This window comes from Pleurodeles waltl, chromosome 9, assembly GCF_031143425.1.
Source record: "Pleurodeles waltl isolate 20211129_DDA chromosome 9, aPleWal1.hap1.20221129, whole genome shotgun sequence".
Classification (NCBI taxonomy): domain Eukaryota; kingdom Metazoa; phylum Chordata; class Amphibia; order Caudata; family Salamandridae; genus Pleurodeles; species Pleurodeles waltl.
In genome coordinates this window covers 395,187,818-395,214,440 of record NC_090448.1, presented here as the reverse complement: position 1 = coordinate 395,214,440, position 26,623 = coordinate 395,187,818, and positions in this window count along the sequence as shown.

Genomic DNA, 26,623 nt, shown 5'->3' with positions numbered 1-26,623 from the left:
TTTTTCAATTTTTCTATTGCCGTATCCACTTCCGGCCCAAACAATTGCTGTTCGTTGAAAGGCATATTCAGCACAGCCTGCTGGATTTCTGGCTTAAATCCGGAGGTCCGTAACCATGCGTGTCTACGAATATTTACTGCCGTGTTTACTGTCCTTGCCGCCGTGTCTGCGGAGTCCAAAACCGACCATATCTGGTTGTTAGAGATAGTTTGTCCCTCCTCAACAACCTGTTGGGCAAGTTTCTGGAACTCTTTGGGAAGGTGTTGAATGAGATGTTGCATTTCATCCCAATGTACCCTGTCGTATCGAGCCAGTAGAGCTTGCGAATTGGCAATTCGCCATTTATTAGCTGCCTGTGCTGCCACCCTCTTGCCTGCTGCATCGAATTTCCGACTTTCCTTGTCGGGTGGTGGTGCGTCTCCTGAGGTTTGAGAGTTTGCCCTTTTCCGGGCTGCTCCCACTACCACCGAATCAGGAGTTAATTGTTGTGTGATATATACTGGGTCAGTAGGGGGAGGTTTATATTTCTTCTCCACCCTAGGCGTGATGGCTCTGCCTTTTACCGGGTCTTGAAACACTTGTTTGGCGTGTTTTAACATGCCTGGCAGCATTGGCAAGCTTTGGTATTGGCTGTGAGTAAATGACAGGGTTTTGAATAAAAAGTCGTCCTCTCTGGGCTCTGCATGCAATGCTACATTATGGAATGTAGCTGCCCTTGAAACCACCTGCATGTATGCAGTGCTGTCCTCAGGTGGTGACGGCCTTGCCGGGTAGCAATCAGGACTATTGTCCGAGACCGGTGCATCATACATGTCCCAGGCATCTTGGTCATCCCCGTGTGTGTTGGTGACTGCATCATTGGGGGTGTTGCTACCGGGAACAGATGTGGCGAATGTGATGGCGATTGCTGTGGCGAGAACTGTGGTGGTGTCCTTTCTTTAGCCACTTTTGCTTTTGGCTGCATTTCCGTTTCTTGGAATGCAAGCTTGCGCTTCATCTTTATTGGAGGAAGAGTTCGGATTTTCCCTGTGTCTTTTTGTATAATCAACCCTCCACTGGGTATGGTCTTGCTCTCCCACGCCCAGTTCTTGTTCAAATCTGTGCCCTTGTAATTGAGATGAAAGGCCTTGCTCTTCTGTGTAGGAGCCTGTTTTCGGCTCCGAGGCTGCATGTTTCGGAACCGACGTTTTTTCAACAGTCTTTTTTGGCTCCGAGGAGACCTTCTTGACTTTCGGGGTGCCGAACACTCGGTGTCGAGTTTGTTCGGAGCCGGTATCTCGACCGGAGTCGGATGTCTTTGGCTGCTGGGAGGCCTTTTTCAGTGCCCATGTTTGGTCACCGTGTTTTCGGGTTAAGCCGTGGCCTGTTGGCAGTGGCGTCCCCTTGGCCTTCATTATTTTGGAGTGAGTTTTTCCCGGGGCTGGTTTACTCAGGGTTTGGTGCGTCTTCGGCTGCTCACTCTCGGACTCGTCCGAGTCCGAATCTCGAATGGAGAATCTCTCCTCTTCGACGTCTATGTGTCCGGTCGGTGTCAACGCCATCTGGATTCTTCGAGCTCTTCGATCTCGCAGTGTCTTCTTGGATCTAAATGCCCGACAGGCCTCGCAAGTATCCTCTTTGTGTTTGGGAGACAAACACAGATTACAGACCAAGTGTTGGTCTGTATAAGGATACTTTGCGTGGCAGTTGGGGCAGAAGCGGAAGTGGGTCCGGTCCATGAGGTTTGAAGATGGACGTGGTCGGGCCGACCAGGCCCCCGTCAAGGAGTGGAAGCCCCGAAGGGCCGCCGACGCGCTTCTTTCTTCGGTGTCGATGTGCTAGCACTAACCCGGTACCGAGCGCGAACAATACCGTCGAATTTTCCGATAGTTAACTAACTTTTCTGAACAGAAATACGGAGCGAAGAGGAACACGTCCGAACCCGATGGCAGAAAGAAAACAATCTAACATGGAGTCGACGCCCATGCGCAATCTAATATTTAAAGTGCGTAATTCTTGTAGTATAAGGGAAAGTAAGTGCACGCAGGATGTGTGGGTTTTTGAAATACAATGTTGATGTAGAAATGAAATGTGATATCCCAGCCAGGCCGGAAGACTAGCTAGTAGAAATTCCCTTTTGTGACTGAAAGGAGGTAACGAGTATTAGTGGGTAACCCAGGATCTAGCTCCTGGAAGACACAGTATGTATTAGAGGATAACCCAGAAGACAGCTCCTGGATGACATACTATTTGTTAGTGGATAACCTAGGAGACCGCTCCTGGAAGACGTACTTTGTTTTAAAGGATAACCTGGGACACAGCTCCCGGATGACATAAGTATACTAGTGAGTTACACAGGAGGCAGCTCCTGGAAGGGAAAGTTAGTGTCCATTAGATATCCCAGTTAGATCCAAAGGGCCAGAGCAGAAAAGTGGGGTGCATCAGGTAAAGTCTGACGTGCCAAGAGCCGGTCATTGTACAGGCACCGGCAGGCCTCACTCTGATAAAGTCAGATGCCTGGTTCACCAAATCCTCGATTTAAGATATTGGCAAGGCGTCTTTGAGGGAGAGCATCAGTGGAGAGTCTGACGTTTAGGTAAGGGGACAACCAAATGGTCGGTGTTGGACTTTACCATGAGCACGGTCAGAACCTTGGTTGCAAACCTGAAAAGCGCAAGAGCAACAAACAGATATTTGGTGTAAATAATGAGTAGTAAGAATTATTTTAAAAAAAAAAAAGTGTGCTCCTACATAAAAATTGTGGGCACATTATAGAAAAAAGGCAAGGATTCTCACCAGTGGGTATACAATCTGAAATTTAAGAGAGAGTGCAAGATCTCTGCCATATTTTTGACATCCCAATAGAAAAACTAGATTGTCCTGAAAGTGGGGGAAAACACTAATGCAAATAAAACCCACGAATTAAAATTAAACGACATCAAGATCAGCAAAAATAAATAACCGATATTATGAGCGATGTTTGTCACGTTGGGCAACACTCCATGAAAACACCTATTCGCCAAAGCACACTGCTACAGGATAGCATCATTAATAAAGACATATACACAGTAGGGAGGAAGACGAGAGTAGAAAAGGGACACAGAGTGGACAGTAATAAAGTACATATATATGCAGGAAGGATATGCCCTGGGGAAATCATGGATTGCCCCCCTCCCCCCCCCCCAAGCACATATGATAAAATCCTTCCCGACAGACAAAATGGCACAGAGATACTAAAGACCATGCTCAGTCATGGCCAAAGGATGGGACATTTGGTGAAGACATAGTTGAAAATACACCGACTTACATTAGGTCTAAATGTTGGAAGCGAAAGGAGTGCCATTTTGTCATTATGGCGGGTCTTCTGTAATGCAAAGACAGGTGAAAAAGCGGCAGAGCCTAAGGAAGCAGAAACGCAGGAGCGAGAGAAACCCCCAGCGCAGGCTCCAGAGGAACCCCCACCATCTGGTATATGTCTGACTCTGCCGGGTATCAGGATCCAGAACGGGTTGAACCAGTGGAGGGCAGGACAGATATAAAGAGGGCTGAGGAAACGACTTGTCCCGCCCAGACAGCTCCTCGGGCGGGCCATGACCAGAAGAGAAGAGGCAGGGCAATACCTAAGCTGCAGCACGCTAGAGAACAAGCGGAAAGATCCAGGAGCCTTGACCCTCTTCGAGGGCAATGGACTACTGGGCATGTTGTTCTCAAGTTGGGAGACACATCTGCAAGAACATTGGGGGAGGCAGTTGGATACTGGATGTGGGACGAAAGGGATTGGGAAGAAGAGTTAGAGAGATCACGATATGATGAGCACCTAGAGGAGGCAGGAAAAGGAGCAGGGGAAGAAGCGGAAGATGAGGACCAAACAAAGGGTCTGATATGAATAAGGATGCACAAGATAATGACAGAAGCCTGTATAATTTCCGACCAGGCCCTACACGAAAGGTACAATTGATAGCAAGAGACCTAGGAAAGAAAGAGAAGGTCAATTTTAAGAACAACAAAATTGAGCCGGACGCCCACAGAAACCATAGAGCAGAAAGAGGGTAGTTATTAGTCAGCCCTTTTCAGACGAATTGGCAACATGGACTGAGAGAAACAGAAGAATACCGTAGCCCAGACAGGGGTCTTTCCAACCCTATGACTTAGCCACTGCAGAATACTGTATACAGCAGGGACAGGGTGCCCCAGATTGGAACTATACATACATGCAGGAATGCCTCGCAGTCTGGGAAATGTATGGTAAGGACAAACCAAATGAGGTAGTACGTAGTAATAGACCAGACACGAGATTAAGTTGCAGGTCATCGGGTCCCCCACCCATGACTCAACTGCCCCTCATTTTTAAGGGAGGGCAAGTACCAAGATACGTGCCCTGGCCACAGATAGACAAGGAGAACTTAGAGAGCACTGTCCCCCACTGTCTGAAGATGCAGAAAAATGGATAGGGAGTTTTGAAAAACACACTGCTGGAGTTAACCTCATTTTGGGCAACGTTAAAAGTTTGCTGAGTTCGTTAGTGGGAGATGAGGTAAATACCATATTTACAAGAGCAAGACTCCCTCAAGTAACTTTGATAAACATGCAGTTTGACGGATCTTCCTTTAACAATGTCTGCCAGAATGTCTGGGATGCGCTTCGGCAGACATACCCAGAAAACCAGACATTGGAGCTCTTATGGCAGAAACCATTAGGCCGACTGAGGACAATGCAGAGCTTATCACGAGAATGAAAGAACGATGGGTACAGGAGGCAGGATGTAATTGGGGAAAATACAGGAGGAAATGTGCTTTTATTTTACAATGTATTGAAGATAGGTCTCCCCACCGAAATACAGTCGAAGTTAGATGGGGTAGTGGGAATAGAGGACAAATCGCGGCCAGATATACAGACTCACATAATACATTTCTTCAAACAAAAGCTAGAAAAGGATAAGGAAAGAGCAGAGCAGGTAGAGAGAGCCACAGCCAAGTTGGTGCAACAGAAGCTCAAGAAACCGAGCACAGAAGGGGCACTTGTGACAAAACCACCAGCAACAGTCACAACACCAGTGCAAGGGCAGATAGCAAGTGATATGGGGAAGAAACAAGGAGGTCCGTCAGGAGAACAAAGAGTAATGCAGGGGAGGAGGCAAGGAGGATACCGAGGGGGTCCGCAGTCTTATTATTGCAGCAGGATGGGTCATTTTGTAAGAGAATGCAGAACTAAAAAGATAGATGAACGCATGCAGGGATGGCCAACTCGCAAAGACAAGCAGCGAGGCCACCGCAAATGCAATGGGGACCACAACAATGAGTACCCCCAGGCCCCTAAAGCTCAGTGGGTGGCACCAAGGGGGCCACCACCACAAACTGGGCCCCAGGGTGGCAACAACACCATGGGAGGACAAGTGCAGGTTCGAGTAGGAGGAGTTCTCCAGAGGTAATGCTCTGGCAAACTGGGCAGCTAAAGAGGCAGCTAAAACATCTCCAAGTTATACAGAAGTAGAAGAACACACATTAGAAATGATGAACAGGCAACAGAACAATACTGAATTACCACCCGCACACTGAGACAGCGCAGTTACATTTACGTAAATTGCAGGAGCAAGCACAACCACATGAGTTTTATGGGAACAGCGAGGATGTATGCAATCACCAACAGATTTCATTTATAGGAAGGAAAGTACTGGGAAGCCTGTGATGCCTCAAGCCCTGTTATATAGTGCTAGAGCAATTGCACCTCCCTGCACACACGGCTTAAGAATATCTTCTTGCTACATTACGGGCAGATCGGTTCATCCCACAGCTATCTGAAATGATTACTATGTACATTGCTGAATGTGCTGTATGCCAACAATATAGCCCAAGACCTGTGTTAAAGGTTATCACATTAACAATTCCCCACCCAACAGGCCCATTTAAAAATCTACACTTAGATTTTGTTTACATGACTGACAGATGTAACAACTATAGATATCTTATAGTTGTAGTCTGTCTTTTCTCAAGGTGGATCGAGGCAGGACCTTGTGCACATAATGATGCCAAAGCAGTAGCTAACTTTTTGGTACGAGAATACCTAGATGGGGAATAGCAGAAGAGATCCGCTCAGATAACGGGACTCATTTTGTTAAAGCAGTTTTCCCGCACACCTGCACCTCTCCAGGGATAAAACAAATTGTCATCCGTCCATCATCCCTAAAGTAATGGTATAGTGGAGCGCCTCAACGTCCTATTAAAAAATAAAATAAGCAAATTGTGTGCTACGTTGCATTAGAATTGGCTCCACTAACTTCCGTTAGCCTTATATGCTTAGATACCAGCCAGGAAGTGATCATCATTTTACTCCACATCAAATAGTGACAGGGCACACTATGCCAACTTCATTAACAATAGCAAGGCAGAAGATAGCTGCTCATAAAACAGCTCAGGTTTTGGGGGGTGAGGTGGGGTGCCATTTGTCTCAATTGTTGAAGTCTGCTAAGTTCTTCTCTAAACAGGTAACGCAACAGCAGAAGTACACCACAGCAGCCCAGCTGATCAGTCCAATCTCTGTGGGTCAATTAGTATATGTCCAAAAATTAGTGAGGCGATGGAAAGATAGCAAGTTCGAGGAGCCATATCCAGTCATTCAAAGCACCCCCACCGCAGTAAAAGTGGAGGGCAGAAAACCGTGGATACATTTGTCGGACATTCGACTGGCCCCAGCTCTGTGTCAAACATCGCCATTGGTACAGGAACCCTCAGAGGAGAGCAAACAGAAGGAGGAATAACATTTTTCTCTTAAGGAGTACCTTATTGGCTGCGCCAAGTAACACTTGGATTACTGTTTTGTTTTCTTGCTTATGTTTTAGAATATTTACAGCAATATTACAATGGTATTTTATTTCATGTATATCATCACGCTCAAATATTGTGCGCTTACAAAGAGAAGTATATGAATATAAGAATGTTTCTCATATTCATGTCAGGTTATTAGATAATATGTGGTAACAGCACATGACTGAGGTAGGCATGCAAAGCACTAATGAATCTTGCCTAGTAAGCTCCTTAATTCCACAAGCCAGATTCAAACAGATTACATTCATCTAAAGAAGTATCTCCTAATGTTACACAGTGTCTTCAACATCTTTTCCTGTGTAGGATGAGGGCACGGATGCAACCTTCACAGGTACAACAGGGGAAAATGTTGTGAACATCACCCAATATGAGGGAGACAGCTGACATAATGGATTTTTTGACCAACCGTAAAGAAATAGAAGTGAAGTTAGAGGCAATGGCTTTGACAGGGGTTCTAAAGTACAAGGGGGACAGGTGGAAAGCCAGAATACTACAGCAGGGATTCCTAGGGGTATCCAGACCTCCTCTTTTTTCTAAGGACTATTCATCCACACCTAGGCCCAAAGACGGTCAGGAAAACCCATCTCTCAAGGAAAATGGGTCAGTATACGCCCATAATCAATGGCACAACGGCGCAAAATTTGCATGCAGAGCTCTCTCCTTATGGAGAGAGAGTAAAAACAACACTAATGCCCAACAGAACTGTCAGGCTATATGGGATGAGAATATACAAAGTTTAACATGGGTAGAAGCACCTTCAACTCAGAGTGGGCTGAACACTCAGTATCTTTTCTTTATGTTTCAGAGGGAACGGAACGGTCTTGGTAGGGAAGAACACCAATTGAATCACCACAAGGTATAACACTGATGTGCAATAGGGCACCTCCAGTCTGATGGTCTACTACTGGCAGTGTGGAGAATGGCTATATTCACGACTTCCTGCAGGATAGAGTGGTCTCAGTTCCTTAGTTACTGTGCACACCCACTTCCTTGGTGACTCCTGGAGTAGATGAATCAAAGTTACACGACCATCCATTGAGCTGTCCAACAACCTTGTTACATCATCATCGGAAGAGAAGAGCAGCTGAGTATTTTGGTACTGCAACTTGGGCAGAAATTCCCCAGGAGTATTGGTTGTTCAATGATGCTCAGTTGTTTTTTGGAAGCATTCTCCCATTTATCCAGGCAAAAGCCACTGCTCGTTGGCTGCAAATAACACATTGGGAAATGATGAAAGCCATCAATGCCACAGAAGATGGTTTCAATGCAGTCAAAGAAGAGTTATGGGCAATGCGAGTCATGCTTATGCAACATAGGTATGTGTTGGACTTAATGACAGCAATGGAGGGAGGGGTTTATGCCAAGATCGGTACGGTTTACTGTATATACGTGCTGGCTAACGATGCAGACAATGGAACAATAACAGAGGTCATACAAACTCTGCATACCCTACAGAAAGGAATGGTGGAAGAGTGGGGTGCCCCCAACAAGTGGTTTCCAGGGTTGTTTTCGTGGATGCCGTCCCGGTTACCAGAATTATTTAAAGGACTTCTTCCAATCCTTGTGGTGATCTTTTTGGAGTATTGTCTGGTCCAGATTATCGTAGGGTGTTGTAAGTCCAGTAGTCAGAAGTTGGGAGGGATGTTCACTAGTAGATGAATTAGTGAAGTTTGGGAGGAAGAGAATACATACAGTAACATAGGTATATTGAACACGAAAGGTGAGCAAGTAGTTGAAAATTTAACTAGAGGGGGAATGTAATAGGCAAAAAGCCTACTCTGGTCAACACAAGACTTAAAAGGAAAACGTGCAGAAATATATATGGTTCGAGAAAACAGGCCTCAATCTGAGTACGATGTTAGACTGAAGTGCAAGGACACGAGTGAGAATGAAGAAAGGGTGCAGGGCAAAGCAGTTAAAGTCAGACCTCGCATACCACAGACAAAATAGAAGGTCGCATACACATGGGAGTCGAGTTACTTCCTGATATTGTGTGCTAAAGGGGAAGCGTACATCATGGCTTTCCTACAAGGGAAATACAGGACATTTGTGAGCCTCAAGGTTACTAGCAGCGTAGGGAGGAAACACAGATGGGGTTCAGAGGATAAGATCAAAGGACACTGTGCTCATTAGAAGATGCCTATGTATGTTATCTATGGTTCAGCTGCATTTAATTGACAAGTAGTCAGATGCTTATTAAAAGTTATTGTTTTTGCTAAAAACTGAATAAAGATGAGTTGTGCTACTGTACTAATTGGAAAGTGTAAAATTCCAGTGATGTGATGTGATTGTAAAAGCTGGTGTTTGTAAGAGTTGAGTGTGGTTTCAGTTACAGAACTGTGCTATACTCCCGACCGTATTTTTATTTGCCTATAAATATACTCGATTGCTAGCGGAATCGTGTCACTTCTTTATTTCATGCAAATTCGACTACATGACCCTCGAAACCTCTCATTCAAGACAATGCATTTCAATAGGGTGCTATCTATCACGTATATTGGTCCCAAGATGGCTGCGAGCACGTCCCGGTTAAAGTGCTGACAGCCTATCAGATCTCACCATGAGATCTGTGCTTGGGCTTAACCCAGATATACGAATTTGGATTTCCATTATTTTCTCCTATACTACTGAACAGATTTACACCAAATAAAAAAGCACATTCTGCGGAAGCAGAGTTTTCTCTCCTTGCATGGCAGGTCACAGCTACAAGGCTTCTTCAGATCACAGGCCACGTCCTAGCTACAAGAAAATCAAATACACATGTACTGTTTCTGGGAAGAAATCTTAATCGACCGGTGCAGAGATCTTTGACTTCATACGTAGAACTTATGCTTTAAAGCAGATGGGGCGATGTTTATCCTGGCCGGATGGGTCAATTGTGTGCAAGTTAAGGTGGCGGGCTTAAGGGGAGGGAGCACGGAAGGGAAACCAAAAGCCTATGCTTCTCTTAAAATTTTGACATTCCCTCCGGCCAATGTGCAACAAGGAGCAAGTTAGTCACCAATTAATCTCTGGAATAATGGAGATATCAGCTAAGCACTCAGGGCAGGCATCTTCGTTGCAAGATGACACCTAGTTCAATAAAAATAAGGAGTAGAAATTTGTGGACAGGAAAGATCTTTATGACACCTACAGGGTCACCTCTGCCAAAGCTCAAGGATTGACAGTATACAGGGCTTTACGACACCATAACACTCAAACGTTTGCAAGTGGTTCCACTACAGGCAGCACACAGCTTTGTCAATCTCTCACCTAAACAAGGACAAAATCAATCCAGAGGAAACCCCATTTTTCCAGCCTTCAATATACCCACCCTTCACCTTCCAAATAGTCCTTTAGCCCTGCAGCATGCGTTAAAAATGTGTATTCTCAGATGGGAAGCAATTATCCCCCCTCCGGTGACGTGGCACTGAATGGAATTCAAACTGGGTATCTTTGGAGGCACCTCATCTAAGAAAAAAACAAGGCCTGCGCTACGGAACTATAATGAGCATCTATCAACAGTGTCAGCCACCACAGCCTGGCAAGAAGGGCAGTAGCCAGCGCCATTGGAAGGGGCACACTTAGTAAGCACCTCCAAGACAGCAGAACTTTGGCTTTATCAACTAGAAAGTCAGTAAAGAGATAGAACATCTGCAGTAGACTCAGAGAATGTCTATTCCACTTAAGGTGGGAAGGAGCAGCAATTATAGGGCAAGTCACAAAAAATTAAGAGTATAGCAGCACAGGAACCCTAGTAAGAACTTTGTAAATAGGTTCTCCTTTCCTATCCTCTGGTTGAGGGAATGTGGGGGTACACTTAAAAAGTGACTAATCTTTGAAGTGTTAGCTTGGTAATAGCACAGAAACAAATTGCAATAAAGTATCATGTGTAGTGTACATACGTTTTGTGCCACATTTTTTCCTTCAAGCTTGTGCAAGTTAAGGGAGTAAGAAATCTGACAAGGAGCCCAGAAACCAACCCCAAATAACTCATTTGTGCATGCATCTATAGCCATTTAGGAACGAGATTGAAGTGCATGTATGGCCATCAGTTGTCCTTGCCAAGGAAGGATGGTCATCACTAGCACATTTGCTACTCTTATAGATAAATGACATCTCAGATATGATGTGCATATAGGAGTGAAGGCACATTTTACATATTTATTCAATCCCAGATGTGGGAAAAACTGTTGGGTTGAAATGATTGTGCTCAAAGAAGGTCCAAGCACTATCACTTGAGTGTCTGATACGGAAAGCTTTTTTGTTGTGGGTTATGGGTCTTAGCTTAGAAAGCTCAGAATAAGCCATACTTCTTTAGTTAAGCCACAGAGTTAATTTACATGTTCAGCTCTTAATAGACATTCATCATCATTTAACTTTATTTCGGTAAGTAAAAACATACCATAAAAGTACAATACACCCCGAATTTTAAGAGAGAGAAAAAAAAAAAACGCTAAAAATATAAACACAATAGCAAAGTTAAAAAAAAGTTACAAAAAGAGTTAAGATCCAAACAAGATAAACAGCAAAGTATATATCTCCTAATAATAGAAAGTTCCACTCTACAAAAAAACAGTTCCCTAAGTCCATAAATAGTCAATAGTATAATGAAACAATATCTCTATGCTAAAAATTGAGTACTAAAATCAAACATCAAGGGTCAATAAATATACATAAACAAATCTAAAAATTAGCTACCCAGTCTTATTCTTTAAAATTGCTAATCTAAAACGCCAGATTGATTCGAGAAATTTTGCCACTGATAAAACTATCTGGACAGACGAGTCAGTTTTTATAATTCTCTCAGCATGAAGATAGGACCTGACACCTATGAATTTACAAAGCGGGATAATCCAAAGAGCTCTTTGTTTGTGGTATGCATGGCAATGAAAAAAAACATGTGAGACAGACTCTTCACTTTTGTAACCCATCGGACAAAACTTGGATCTATTGGTGGAACTAGACCATTTGTGCGTTAGAGAGCACAATGGGAGAGACCCTATTCTAAATCTGATAAAAAAGGGCTCGTGCAAATGGAGATAATGCTGCGTCCATGAAGGGCTCAAATTCGTAATGACATTTGACTGATAAATAACTATCAGACATAGACAACGGAACAATCTTAGTAAATTGAACAATCTGGACATTGTGCCAAAAAGCATCCTTCAGTAGCTGCACAGCATTTTTAGCAATGGAGGATGGATCCAGCCAGTAGGACCCTAAACCAAGGTGAGTTAGGGACCATTTGACATAAGCACACCATTTGGTTTTGATGATTGGATTATGGCCCACCAATTCAAGAAGCCCGCAGCGGAATGGAATAAGGGCATCTATTGACCAAAGCCGGATCCAGAATAGCAGGGGCCTTAAAGCGGCAATCTGCGAGATAGAAAAAAGGTTTAGATCCATTCGAATGGGCAGAGATGGAGTGCTAGAGGGAACTTTTAACGACATTTTCAAGAATTTATTTTCTGCCCTTGCCAAGTTCACCAAGTTGCAATGGCCCCAAAGTTCGGCACCATATAGCCCCCCCCGGCTTGAGATTTGTATATTTCAAGGGCGGGAGACATTGCAAATTTGGGAGATCTAGAAGCAAATCTTACGATGCCACACGCTCTTTGCTTCAAGCACAGTAAAGATTTCTGGCGGTGAGCATGCCAAAGATGTGAGTCTTCCAATTTAATGCCTAAAATATCAGGATATGGAATACCATAAACCGGACTGGTAGTGGAGATTTTAGTTTCTCTAGGTGTAGTCAATGTGCGGTACCACACTGCTTTTCCCGACGCGACCAGCACGGGTCAATCATTCTTGAGGCGTATCATGGCCCCCATTGATCCTTGTACCGCACACTGACTACACCTAGAGAAACTAAAATCTCCACTACCAGTCCTGTTTATGGTATTCCATATCCTGATATATTTTAAGCAAATCCAAAGCCTTGACAAAGTCTTGAAGACGAAACACGTGTTGGCTGTTTTGCTGTACGGACTCTTTGTTATTTGTGGTCATCTGATTGTAACCTTGACCATTCATTAACATCTGGCTGCTCTGGATACATGGACTTACTGCACAACATTCTCTCTGTGATCGTGACTTTGATTACCCATTTGCATTTATAATAAATTCCTCTGCACTAAATTTCCTGATCGGACATCTACTCAATTCCGGAACATTATCTGGATTTACCATACGGGTGTGCCCTGGCCACAATGTTGGAAATTAGACTGCAAGTGTAACAGTACAATGTCAGGAGTATAAAACAAAAATGACACACCCTACAAAAAACTGTCTTGTCATGAAAGACCTGCTTCTGACACTCCTTCAGTCCTGTGGCTTTAGCACCACCTCAGCTTACTTATAATCCTGTGCAGACCTATCCATGTTTTATCTGTACTGGATTCTACACAGTGTTCACACAGGAAAGTGACCATGATACCCGTGTATTTTATTTGCAGCTTATTGTTAAAGTGTGTAATCTGTAACAAATTAGTCATTTTTACAAGATCACCATAGTGAAGTGAGAAGATCTGAGGATTTATGATTGCAAGTGGGGAGTTTGAATATTACTAGTGATGACACTGGTTTTAAGCCATTGCTCTTGGGACCAACATATTGTATTTTCTACATGATGAAAGCCTTTAAATTTTGGAATCTCAAGCAATTATTAAAGGCAATTGCCCTATAGACCTTCCCTTCAGTGGTGAATTAGAAACCACAACAGATTTAACACCAACTCAAAGTAATAGATGCAGAGTGGAACACACCATCACTAAGCATGGTGACCATTAAGAAAATGGACGTTCTAATTAACTACACAAGAATTTCAAGAAAAAAGGGAGGGTAAAAAAAAAAAAAAAAAAAAAAAAAAAAAAACACACTCACTCTGCATTTAAGGTTTGAAGTTAATTGGTTGGGCTATACTGCGTGAAGTGAATTATTTTTGTCCAGCCTTCTAGTGCAGTTACTGTCTGACCTAAAGACTTTGCTAGATGTCTTGCCAAACTCTGTACTAAAGTTCATATAATAAAGTTTATAAATACAAAAGTTTAGACACATTCAGACTTTGGATCCACTTTTTTAGGTCTTGCCCACTAAACAGGGCATGAGCTGTCTGTTGCGAGACATACAGTTAGCTTTCAGTGGGCCTAGAGTCTGTCCATTGCTTACCAGTAGCTGGCAAGTGTCACTCATTTATTTGCTTCTAATTCAATAGCCTGTGGAATTTCTTTCCTCCTCGCCTTGCCTCTGTTTCTTCCCTTGACATAGACACAATGGGGGTCATTCTGACCCTGGCGGCCGGTCACCGACCACGGGAGCACCGCCAACAGGCTGGCGGTGCTCCCTCGAGCATTCTGACCGCGGCGGTTCAGCCGCGGTCAGAAACGGAAAGTCGGCGGTCTCCCGCCGACTTTCCGCTGCTCGGGTGAATCCTCCATGGCTGCGGAGCGCACTCCGCAGCCATGGGGATTCCGACACCCCCTACCGCCATCCTTGCCAGGAACAGGATGGCGGTAGGGGGTGCCGCGGGGCCCCTGGGGGCCCCTGCAGTGCCCATGCCAATGGCATGGGCACTGCAGGGGCCCCAGCAAGAGGGCCCCACAAAGTATTTCAGTGTCTGCAAAGCAGACACTGAAATACGCGACGGGTGCAACAGCACCCGTCGCACCTTCCCACTACGCCGGCTCCATTCGGAGCCGGCGTCCTCGTGGGAAGGTAGATTTGCCCTGGGCTGGCGGGCGGCCTTTTGACGGCCGCCCGCCAGCCCAGGGCAAATCTCAAAATACCCTCCGCGGTCTTGCGACCGCGGAGCGGTATTTTGTCGGGGTAGACTGGCGTCTCGGAATCACCCCAATGTGTCCTTACACAGCTCACTTACTCAGGTGCTTTTTAGGTTGAGCGTGCAGGTGCTTTCACCTGTTGTAAGTATTGTGGGCGTTTAGCCATGCCCATCACTTTCACTTGTTCGTGGGCTTGCCTTTTAAAAATCACTTGCTGTCATTGGTAAACGATTTACGTTTGTTCCGCCTTGAGGCTGTTTTTGTCTCACCGTGCAGACTGCTCATTACACAGATTATTGCATGACTGCTGATATACTTCAACGTGGGTGAACTATTTTTATGCCTCTCCCCTTCGTACTGCATGGCGCTCGCAGCATGAGCAGGCACAACAGTGTGAACTCGATCTGGAGCGCTGGTCTCACTGTTCACAATTACCTAATCAAGAGTCACTTCTTGTGGATCCCCCTTTATAACATTTGAAATTTGTAAATGCTTTATGTAAAATGGAAATCTTCAAAGTGAAAGCAAATCTCCCTGCACAGCAGAAGAGCTGATACTACAATATTCACTGCACTCTGGAAACTCACCCCATAAAGTATGCAGGGCATAACTTTTACAAAACACTTTTGCTCATAACTCAGTCTCTGGTGGTCCTAGGACAATGGGACCACCTACAAAATATTCACCACAAAGCGCTCTTTCTATCTAGGTCAGTGGTCTCCAAACTTTTTAATGCCGCACCCCCCAGTTGGAAAATAAAAAACATTGGGCCCCCCTCTGAATTTTTCACAATTATTTTATAAAGATGGCAATGTTTAAATATGTCTAGGCCCATTTAAACATTGCAGTTAAGTACGGTTACCTTTTTAAAAAAAATGCAATAACATGCTTCTACTTAAAACAAAGGCCTGTTATCTGTATAATGCTTCTTTTGGCCAGAGTCTGCCCCCCCCCCCCTCCCTCCAGATCACTTCAGGCACCCTGGGGGGGGGGTGGGGGGCACCCCCCAGTTTGAAGACCTCTGGTCAAGGTCATCTCTGAGTCTCTGCACTAGGTTAGCGGGAACCCCAAAATAATAACACCTCCCATCATTCAATGTCTTTTTAAGCGCTTTCAAGGCTGGAACTTTTGTTTTACAGCTGGGAATAGCTTGTGTTTTAAGGGCCTGGTTTGTAATATCCTTTCTATAGGCCTGCTACCCCTGAAAATATATAATGGACTATGCCATCTAGGGGCTAAATATATGGTTACATTGATTTATTGCCATTTACATTTTGTGTTATAACCTCTAGGGGCTAACTATATAGCTAAATTACCACATTTCTTACAAATGCCAATTTCATTGAGGTGTCCTATAGGGGCTGGTCTAAGCATTAGTCATATCAACATATTAAAATATTAATTGCACAGAAACTTTCCCCATAATGCTTTGCAGGGCATTACTTTTACAAAACATTTTGTATCATACCTTAGCCTGTGGTGGTCCTAGGACAATGGGGCCACCTTCAAAAAGCCCTGCCTATGTCATTTCTGGGTCCCCACACTAGGTTAGTCAGATTCCAAAAAATAACCTCTCCCATCACTCAGTGTATTTTAAGCTTTCTCATGGCTAGAACTTTCGTTTTACAACTGGGGGAATTTTTTTTTTATTGAAAGACCTTGCTTGTAATATTGCAGTAGGCCTGCTAGCCCTAAAATGCCCTTTAGGGGCTAATTATATAGTTAGACTGCATTACTTTCTCCTGGTTTTTTTTCATGGGTTATGCCCTTTATGGGCTAACAATATGGTTACATGGCTATGTTTCTTACAAATAATAGTTTTGTTATGGTGCCCTCTAGGAGCTGTTTGGTGCATTACAGTCCAATAATAAACAAAACTCAGGACAGAGAGAGCGGGGGGGACCAAGAGCCGAAAAGGTCAAGTACCCTGGCTCCGTAAAATAATTAATCAAAAATGAAGGGATACTGTTCCTAACAAAAAGGTCCTAGAAGGCTACATACGCACTCAGGTCATACAAAAGGTGACGTTTATGGCTATGTGGCTTCATTACCGTCCCAAAGTAGCCCTCAATGACTTTTTTTTAAATCCCACAGGGAGTACTTTGTAATGAAATGCCCTTTTGGTACCTCTAGGTTTGTTATTCACTTCTCCTTACACTCAAATGTAATTCTGCATATTTGATCTCATATTCTAGGACACCCTCAAACGTATAATCTTCACAATAAGTCATCTAATAAAAGGATGTTTGCTAAAGTGACCCTTTGTGAAACCCGTAGGACACTGCAGCACTGGTCCCACGAGAAGCAGCCTGTTGATGAAGCATGACATCCCTTTTGGGATGGGTGAGGGGACCAAAAATTAAGGGACCAATTTCCCTGTTTGACCAGGGTTAGTGCGTAGCCTTCTATAATCTTCCCTGTTAGGGACATTATCCCTTCATTTTTAGGGCCGAGCCTGCGTCGCATGCACTTGTGAGACGCTTTAGGAGTTAGAAAAGGGCTCACAGCCCCATCCTTGTCACATCAGTGTCTTTCATTGGTTCGTGGGCTTGTCTGTTAAAATCTGCTTGCTTTTATTAGTAGAAGGCATGCATACGTCATGCCTTTTCAGGTGGTTAGCCCTCCTCGAGCGCAGCGACCAAATACTGAAAACATGCGAGGCTCACTGTTTTCCATCCGGTTTGTGGACTGCTTTTTATCTTTGTTTGCAGCGCGATCTCTTGTGGCAGAAGTCGAGCGCTTTCCATGACAACGACCCTGTTACATAGTTAATTGTACTTTTGCCAGTTACGTAGATAATTGCACTTTTACCGATAGGTTTCACTACGAGTGAACTGTAGCAGCGCAATCGCGCTCTTTTTTCCTTCCATTTAATGTGGCGAGAAAAGTTCGGTTGGCCGTTTACAACTGCTAATATCTCTAACTCCGAGAAATGCGAGACCCGTTGCATTGCAAATGCTTGTTGATTCATTACAGTCTAATGCCAAAAATGTATTTATGATTAAGGTTTATATGATAATGTGTTTTAAAAATCTCTCCTTATTAAAATTATGACCATAGTTCAGGCCAACTTTACATCCTTATTACACTATGACTGTTTGAAAAATTGATATGTTAGGGTGAGCCTTCTAGTTTATTTTTCCTCTGTGGCAGTCTTGTGTCTTTTTTGGGGGTAATTGTGTAAGCCAGCCAGCAGTTCAGGTGATGGTGTGGTAAACCTGGTGTTCTATTGGAAATATCATGGCAGATTTAAATTAGGATGCTAAATGCCAACATTTTTATATTTTGCTGCAGACTGGAGATGCTTTAGTTATGTGCAGAGCCACTGGAATTATTTGGCAGGAAATGACAAAATGTATAATGCAGAGTTGACCAACCTAAGTGGCAAGAAAAGTCCAGTTAGGAATTTACAATGCAAATAGCTCTAACATATGCAAGACCTATTGCATTGCAAATGCTAGTTTCATTTAGTTTAAGCACTCTACTTAAGTGCATGCATTTTCCAGCTGTCTTTCTGGCGAGCTTCTCTTCCCCTCAGCCTCCCTCACCTGTGTGCTTCTCCACCCCGCTATGATGCGCTTACCTTCAGGTGCTTCCCTGCCTGTGTTCCTTTACTGTCCAAGTACTTTTTCCTCCATTTCCAAATGCTTCAGCCCCCTATTTCCCCCCCAACCCCCACACACACAAAAAAAGTTGCTTCCTTCCACCCACATCCCTTGTGTTACTTCAGCCTCTTCTGGCCAGCATGTTGCTTTCGCACCCCATCCACCAATGTTGTAATCCCTACAGGCCTAGAGAAATCTACTTGCTACGGACAGTCAGATTTTATCAGGACAAGCTATTTTTTTATTTTATTTTTTACACCCTACTGGCATGGTCTGGCGAGAGCTTAGAAAGTGAATGAGCAATAAAGATGTCTGTAAATCTTGGTTTTATCTGGTTACATTTGCTGTGCATTCAAAGCAAGTCAAAAGCCAGCTTGTCTTCATAAAAACTACTGCTTATTTTATCCTGGAGTGGCATTCATTACATAGAAAAGCACATTTTTGTACTTCTGAAGTGGAAACAAGGATTTGAAAAGGATCAAAACAAATCAGAATACATTATTTGGTGATCTGCAAATGTCCTGTCCTGAAACATGATTTCCACACAGAATTGTTCGCATGCTATCTAGTTTTCTTAGTAAAACTGCATGTCAATAGGCAAATGTTCAGCCATTTCATAAAAATTATCTGTAAATGACAAAGTGCTACACAATACTTTAGTAATATCTTTATTATATGGAAATGTTTTAAACATGAACCGAGCCTCATTCTTGTCTCTGAAGACAACGCTCAGTCAACTAAGGAAAGTTAGGGGTTATGTATATCCTACATGTGAATTACATTTATTATACTTTGAGAAAAGTTAAGTCTATTAAATAAATTAAAAAAACGAAGTTTTGCAGTAGCACACATGCTCCTGTATGCGAATAAATAAAAAGGTGAATTGATGAAATCAAATATTTGTCTAATATCACAGAATTTGAGACAAGTTCATGGGCCAAACGCATTACAGTTGGGTAGAGGAGATTACTCAAGTCACTAGACCTGTAGGCCTGGTAACATTTTTCAGATATTTCGAGGCCTGCTCTTAGTTTTGCTGCAGGGTTGCTTCCGTGCACCCCACTCATATTGTTCCTCTATCCACTATCACAAAAAAAAAAAATGTATTAACTCAATTTTTGGCAGCCCGATTTGGATTGCCAAATGAAAAGAAAACAAGCATGGACAAAGACAATAAGTTTCACCTATGCGAGGTCTATTGGCGTTGCTTTATTTTTTTTTTTACATGCTGCTATGCAACATGGCTAAAAAACAAAAAATAACACTGACCTGGCCAATGGCGACCATGTCATAGCACTTTTTTAGCCTGAAGGAAAGTACCATCTTGCCTGGCATGTTACCCCCATTTTTCACTGTATATATGTTGTTTTAGTTGTATGTGTCACTGGGACCCTGCCAGCCAGGACCCCAGTGCTCGTAAGTGTGCCTGAATGTGTTACCTGTGTTATGACTAACAGTCTCACTGAGGTTCTGCTAACCAGAACCTCAGTGGTTATGCTCTCTCATTTCTTTCAAATTGTCACTAACAGGCTAGTGACCAATTTTACCAATTTACATTGGCTTACTGGAACACCCTTATAATTCCCTAATATATGGTACTGAGGTACCCAGGGTATTGGGGTTCCAGGAGATCCCTATGGGCTGCAGCATTTCTTTTGCCACCCATAGGGAGCTCTGACAATTCTTACACAGGCCTGCCACTGCAGCCTGAGTGAAATAACGTCCATGTTATTTCACAGCCATTTTACACTGCACTTAAGTAACTTATAAGTCACCTATATGTCTAACCTTTACCTGGTAAAGGTTGGGTGCTAAGTTACTTCGTGTGTGGGCACCCTGGCACTAGCCAAGGTGCCCCCACATTGTTCAGGGCCAATTCCCCAGACTTTGTGAGTGCGGGGACACCATTACATGCGTGCACTACATATAGGTCACTACCTATATGTAGCTTCACAATGGTAACTCCGAATATGGCCATGTAACATGTCTATGATCATGGAATTGCCCCCTCTATGCCATCCTGGCATAGTTGGCACAATCCCATGATCCCACAGGTCTGTAGCTCAGACCTGGGTACTGCCAAACTGCCTTTCCCGGGGTTTCACTGCAGCTGCTGCTGCTGCCAACCCCTCCGACAGGTTTCTGCCCTCCTGGGGTCCAGCCAGGCTTGGCCCAGGATGGCAGAACAAAGGACTTCCTCTGAGAGAGGGTGTTACACCCTCTCCCTTTGGAAAATGGTGTGAAGGCAGGGGAGGAGTAGCCTCCCCCAGCCTCTGGAAATGCTTTCATGGGCACAGATGGTGCCCATTTCTGCATAAGCCAGTCTACACTGGTTCAGGGACCCCTCAGCCCTGCTCTGGCGCGAAACTGGACAAAGGAAAGGGGAGTGACCACTCCCCTGACCAGCACCTCCCCTGGGAGGTGCCCAGAGCTCCTCCAGTGTGCTCCAGACCTCTGCCATCTTGGAAACAGAGGTGCTGCTGGCACACTGGACTGCTCTGAGTGGCCAGTGCCAGCAGGTGACGTCAGAGACTCCTTCTGATAGGCTCCTTCAGGTGTTGCTAGCCTATCCTCTCTCCTAGGTAGCCAAACCCTCTTTTCTGGCTATTTAGGGTCTCTGTCTTTGGGGATTCCTCAGATAACGAATGCAAGAGCTCATCCGAGTTCCTCTGCATCTCTCTCTTCACCTTCTGCCAAGGAATCGACTGCTGACCGCGCTGGAAGCCTGCAAAACTGCAACAAAGTAGCAAAGACGACTACTGCAACTCTAACGCTGATCCAGCCGCCTTCTCGACTGCTTTCCTGGTGGTGCATGCTGTGGGGGTAGTCTGCCTCCCCTCTGCACTAGAAGCTCCGAAGAAATCTCCCGTGGGTCAACGGAATCGTCCCCCTGCAACCGCAGGCACCAAAGAACTGCATCACCGGTACCCTGGGTCTCCTCTCAGCACGACGAGCGAGGTCCCTTGAATCCAGCAACTCTGTCCAAGTGACTCCCACAGTCCAGTGACTCTTCAGTCCAAGTTTGGTGGAGGTAAGTCCTTGCCTCCCCACACCAGACTGCATTGCTGGGAACCGCGACTTTTGCAGCTACTCCGGCCTCCGTGCACTTCCGGCGGAAATCCTTTGTGCACAGTCCAGCCTGGGTCCACGGCACTCTAACCTGCATTGCACGACTTTCTAAGTTGTCCTCCGGCGACATGGGACTCCTTTGTGCGACTTCGGGTGAGCACCGTTTCACGCATCTTTGTAGTGCCTGTTCTGGCACTTCTGCGGGTGCTGCCTGCTTCTGAGAGGGCTCCTTGTCTTGCTAGACGCCCCCTCTGTCCCCAGACGCAATTGGCGACATCCTGGTCCCTCCTGGGCCACAGCAGCATCCAAAAACCCTAACCGCACGATTTGCAGCTAGCAAGGCTTGTTGGCGGTCTTTCTTCAGGAAAACACTTCTGCACGACTCTCCACGGCGTGGGGGATCCATCCTCCAAAGGGGAAGTCTCTAGCCCTTGTCGTTCCTGCAGAATCTTCAGCTTCTACTGTCCAGTAGCAGCTTCTTTGCACCCACAGCTGGCATTTCCTGGGCATCTGCCCATCTCTGACTTGCTTGTGACTTTTGGACTTGGTCCCCTTGTTCCACAGGTACCCTCGTTTAGAAATCCATCGTTGTTGCATTGCTGATTTGTGTCTTTCCTGCAGAATTCCCCTATCACGACTTCTATGTCCTTTGGGGAACTTTAGTGCACTTTGCACTCACTTTTCAGGGTCTTGGGGTGGGCTATTTTTCTAACCCGAACTGTTTTCTTACAGTCCCAGCAACCCTCTACAAGGTCACATAGGTTTGGGGTCCATTTGTGGTTCGCATTCCACTTTTGGAGTATATGGTTTGTGTTGCCCCTATCCCTATGTGTCCCCATTGCATCCTATTGTAACTGTACATTGTTTGCACTGTTTTCTAAGACTATTACTGCATATTTTGGTATTGTGTACATATATCTTGTGTATATTTGCTATCCTCATACTGAGGGTACTCACTGAGATACTTTTGGCATATTGTCAAAAATAAAGTACCTTTATTTTTAGTATATCTGTGTATTGTGTTTTCTTATGATATTGTGCATGACACTAGTGGTACTGTAGGAGCTTCACTCGTCTCCTAGTTCAGCCTAAGCTGCTCTGCTAAGCTACCATTATCTATCAGCCTAAGCTGCTAGACACCCTATACACTAATAAGGGATAACTGGGCCTGGTGCAAGGTGTAAGTACCCCTAGATACTCACTACAAGCCAGTCCAGCCTCCTACAAAGCCATGTAGCACAGCAGAATATCTGCTACATGGAAAACAGCGCTAACATCTCACTTGCAAGAAAGCTATTGGCTTTGTTAATGCTTGTTTCTTACTTTTAGTGGAATTTAGGTGTTTTACTATTTGCTTCCTTCCCCTCAAGCTGCTCTTAACACAAAAAAAAAAAAAACACCCCTTATGGAGACAGAACTGTGTCCTTGAAAGTGCTCCAATGTCTCAAATCTATACAAACAAAAAAAAATGTGGCCTCCTTTTACTACTTAGGCTGCCTGAATTCGAATACATTATTTTGTCACTCGTTATAAAATGACACACTCCCACTTAATTTTAAAGCATGTAAAGGTGTTCATGTCCTAACGTGGAGAGAAAAAAAAAAAAACGATATAAAGAAGTTGCCCTCGGCGATGAGGGACTGGCACAGCACTACAAAGCAAAATAAAGCAATATTGTCTCATGAAGCAATGACTCTGAACTGCCCTACGATCCTCACAAGATCAGTATGGAAAATGCTTCCCATGTATGTTTTTTTTTTTTTTTAAACACTTTTTATTAGGGTGGCCTTTTTCGATCTAGCTATACGAAGCTTCATGTATCGCTATTTTACGGACCCTACCTTGAATAATCATTGGCAATACGACCATGCGATATTAAGCACTCGACACCTATATTGGCTGCGATGAGCATTAACCCCCTCATCTCATGGTAACATCCATGCAATATTCCGCAGTTTTTTGCCACATAGTTATGTCACGTTCACTGAGGCAGAATTCTGATCTATGAATGCGATACTGCATGATCTAGTGGCGCACTAGAGGTTTGAAATGGTACCTTGACAACAATGCATTATATTTCAAGTTATCGCTCCCATGATTGGGAAGAGGACTTAAAAACGGGGGGGGGGGGTAAATCCAACGGTAGACTACTTGGGTTTTTAAAATACACTTGAGAGCAGTGATGGGTTTTAGAAGAACGGGGTTTGAGAGTGGAGAGGGGACACTAGTGGTGGGTTTAAAAACACCCGAGAGGGGGAGGGTTTTCAAAAACAGCAGAGTGGGAGAAGGATGAGGGGGAAGGAGAGGGCCTGCAATGTAAAGAGTACATGCAGGAGTCTGCAGTGGAAGGACACTGGCCACAGGAAGCAGTACTTGGTCCAAGCTTCGCCTCAGGGCTGAGACTTGAAGCTCAGCAGGAGGACGGCAGTGCTGGCCAATAAAAAGCAAGAAAACTAGATTGATGTGGGTGCCAGCGAACAGTAAGTAAAGGTATTTAATGGAAGGCTATAAGCCTCTTTTAAGGGTGTTTTTTTTTTTTAATATATAAAAGATTTCACAAGTGTTGAGCAGACGAAAAAAAAAACTGATCGCAATACTCTGTGGAGGTGCACCTGCATGCCCACATAAAACTAGAAACATTTCTTTTTTTGCTACACACTATCGGGGATACTATAAAGCATAGCTAAATACACCTACAGAGCCAATAGGCCCCAAAGGCGAGACCTCTTGGCTTTGTTGATACTTGTTCTATTAGTCTGATCAACTGTCATTTAGAATTTGCTTCTGCCCACCACAGCAACGAGTCAACCCACTGGCTCTATTGCACTGTGGTATTTGCCTGTTCACATGTCCACACCCTACCTAAATGAAGTGCACTTTGTGGTTTTAGTGAGCCAATATTCTGCATTGCCAATTGCTGTCTAGACTAATTTTTCAGGTTCTAATAATTCAAAGACAATAGCTCCCTTTCCTTGCACCAATAAGAATAAAAATGTTCTAGCAAGCACATGGTTGCCATGTTTAGGCAGTGGCATTTTTTCTTCATCTTTTGTAGAGTAACTTGTAATATATATATTATTTTTTTAAATGAGCACTCCACTAGTGTGCTAAAACACCTAATGGATTTGTCAACACATGCTTTCCACGTATTGTAGAATTCAACTCCGAGCGCATTTTTTTAAATATCCATAAACATCTATTTTAATGGTTGTTTTTCAGGATTTTGCAGTTAACAGTACAGCCCAGGTAACACTAAGTGCCGAAAAGCAGCTCAGATGCTTGTTGCACTAACACTGAAAGCCATTTCTGCTGGTGCAGTAATCCTCTGCACGTGGAGGTGATGCCAGTGAAGCCCCTCTGAATCCCCATCTGCCAAGCCTTCAACAGATCATAGTTCTGTTGAGGAACAGTGTTGCTGCACAGTGGTGAGGGCATGAAAGGGACACTATTATCACTCTACCACCACATGAAAAGCACAATCTTAAAGCAGCATATTGCTGTGCAAAATACTAACACACAAAACAAAAACAAAAAAAACAGCAGAATGTGGGGTGATCTAAATTGTGATGACCTGAAAATTAAATCAGGGACTAAATTGGTAAGACTGCAAACCATTCTTCAGCATCAGACTTATTACATCACCCTTCCCATCAAAACTTTCCACCCCTTAATACGTGAGCCATTCAAATGAAACATGTCATGCTGCAGCATGCACTGGGGCTTCCAAAGTAGGACTTAGGATAATGTGCCACATTGTACAAATACTGGGGATGACTGATGGTCCACGTACAGTGGCATATCTTATGCATGTATCAGAAGACATCTCAGTACCATTTTTATATGAAGACTTGGGGGAATGCTTGGAGGAAGGACGTTTGTAGCTCCCTGCAGATTTCAGAACTTTCCATCACAGAAATGCGAGGAAAATGTGTTTTTTTCCTCAGTCAAAATATGAGTTTTGCAAGGGATTCTGGGTAAAACAAGCCATGCAAGTCACCCCATCCTGGATTCCTCTTTGGTGTCTAGTTTTCAAAAATGCGCATTTGCTAGGTTTCCCTAGATGTGGGTTAAGCTGGGGACCAAAACCCACAGCTACCCAAACTCAGCAACAACAAAACAAAAAACAAAAAAAAAAAAAAAAAAGGGGGTCAGTTCGAGTGAAAATATGTGATGTAGCGTTTTGGGCCATTTCCTGCCACAGGCACTATGGTTACCCACACAAGTAAGGGACCATTTTTAATCAGAAGACGTTTGGGAGCACAGAATATTTGTTATGACCAACTGGATTTCCAGCATTTGTGCCTTCCAAATGTAAGCCAGTGTGTAAAAAAAAAAAAAAAAAAAAAAAAAAAAAAATTTTAAAACATACTATCTAAATCATGCGCTTGTAAGAGTACTCACAAATTCAGAGATGTACAGATCGCCACTGCTCCTAAACAGAAATTCATAGGTTGATATATATTTTTAACTCTACATAGTTCACCAAATTAGTCTACACTCAGTACACAATGAAAACTCGTTGTACGATGCAGTTCAGTTGTTGGCTTTATATACCTCAGGCTGAGAACCTACAAACCCTATAAATCCTCAACATGCAAGAAGGTCTAGAAAACGTAATGGTAAACTGATTTTGTAAATCGGACATTGTGACAAAACGGTACAGATGAAAACAATGTCACATATGGCTGTTTTTCCCTATTCACTTTCAATATTTCTTTATTTAAACAGTTAGTTTCTTTGGAAAAAACCCGCTGGATCAGCACACATCACCACTTGCTGAATTCAGAAATGTGACTACTTTTCTGAACCATACAGCTTTCCTGGATCACCCAGGGGGCTTCGTACTGGTTTCCACCACAAACTGAAAGAAGGCTGAAAGAACAAAAAAAAAAAAAAAAAAAAAAAAAAGGGCGGGGTGTAGTATCGGGGAGGAAATTGGCTACGTTTTTGAAAAATGCCAAAACGGGTGGTTAGAAGAAAAAAAGAAAAAAAAAAAAAGTTTGTTGGATTCGGCTCTGCATGTTCCTGGAAGCAGGGAAGACAGTGAGTTTAGCACAGCAGACCATTCTTAGGGAGCTAAAGAGGCCCAGCAGACGAGTGTGCATTTTACAATTTGTGTAATGGAATGAGGATGAGTGCCTTTTTAAGCTGTAAAAAACACAACAAAAAACAAACACCCATTAAAAAACCTTTTAAATCTCTCCCAACAGGATATATCTGCCTCAACATTTAAAATACGTCTTCCACAAAAAGGCCATAGAGAGAAAGTGTCACCTGCCTGACAACAGCAATATCAAAAGAAGATTGCCATGTGCAGCCTCTCTATATTTCATGTTCTGCCTTAAGTAAGGAGTAACATCTTACTCTGAAACAGTCTGGAAAACTG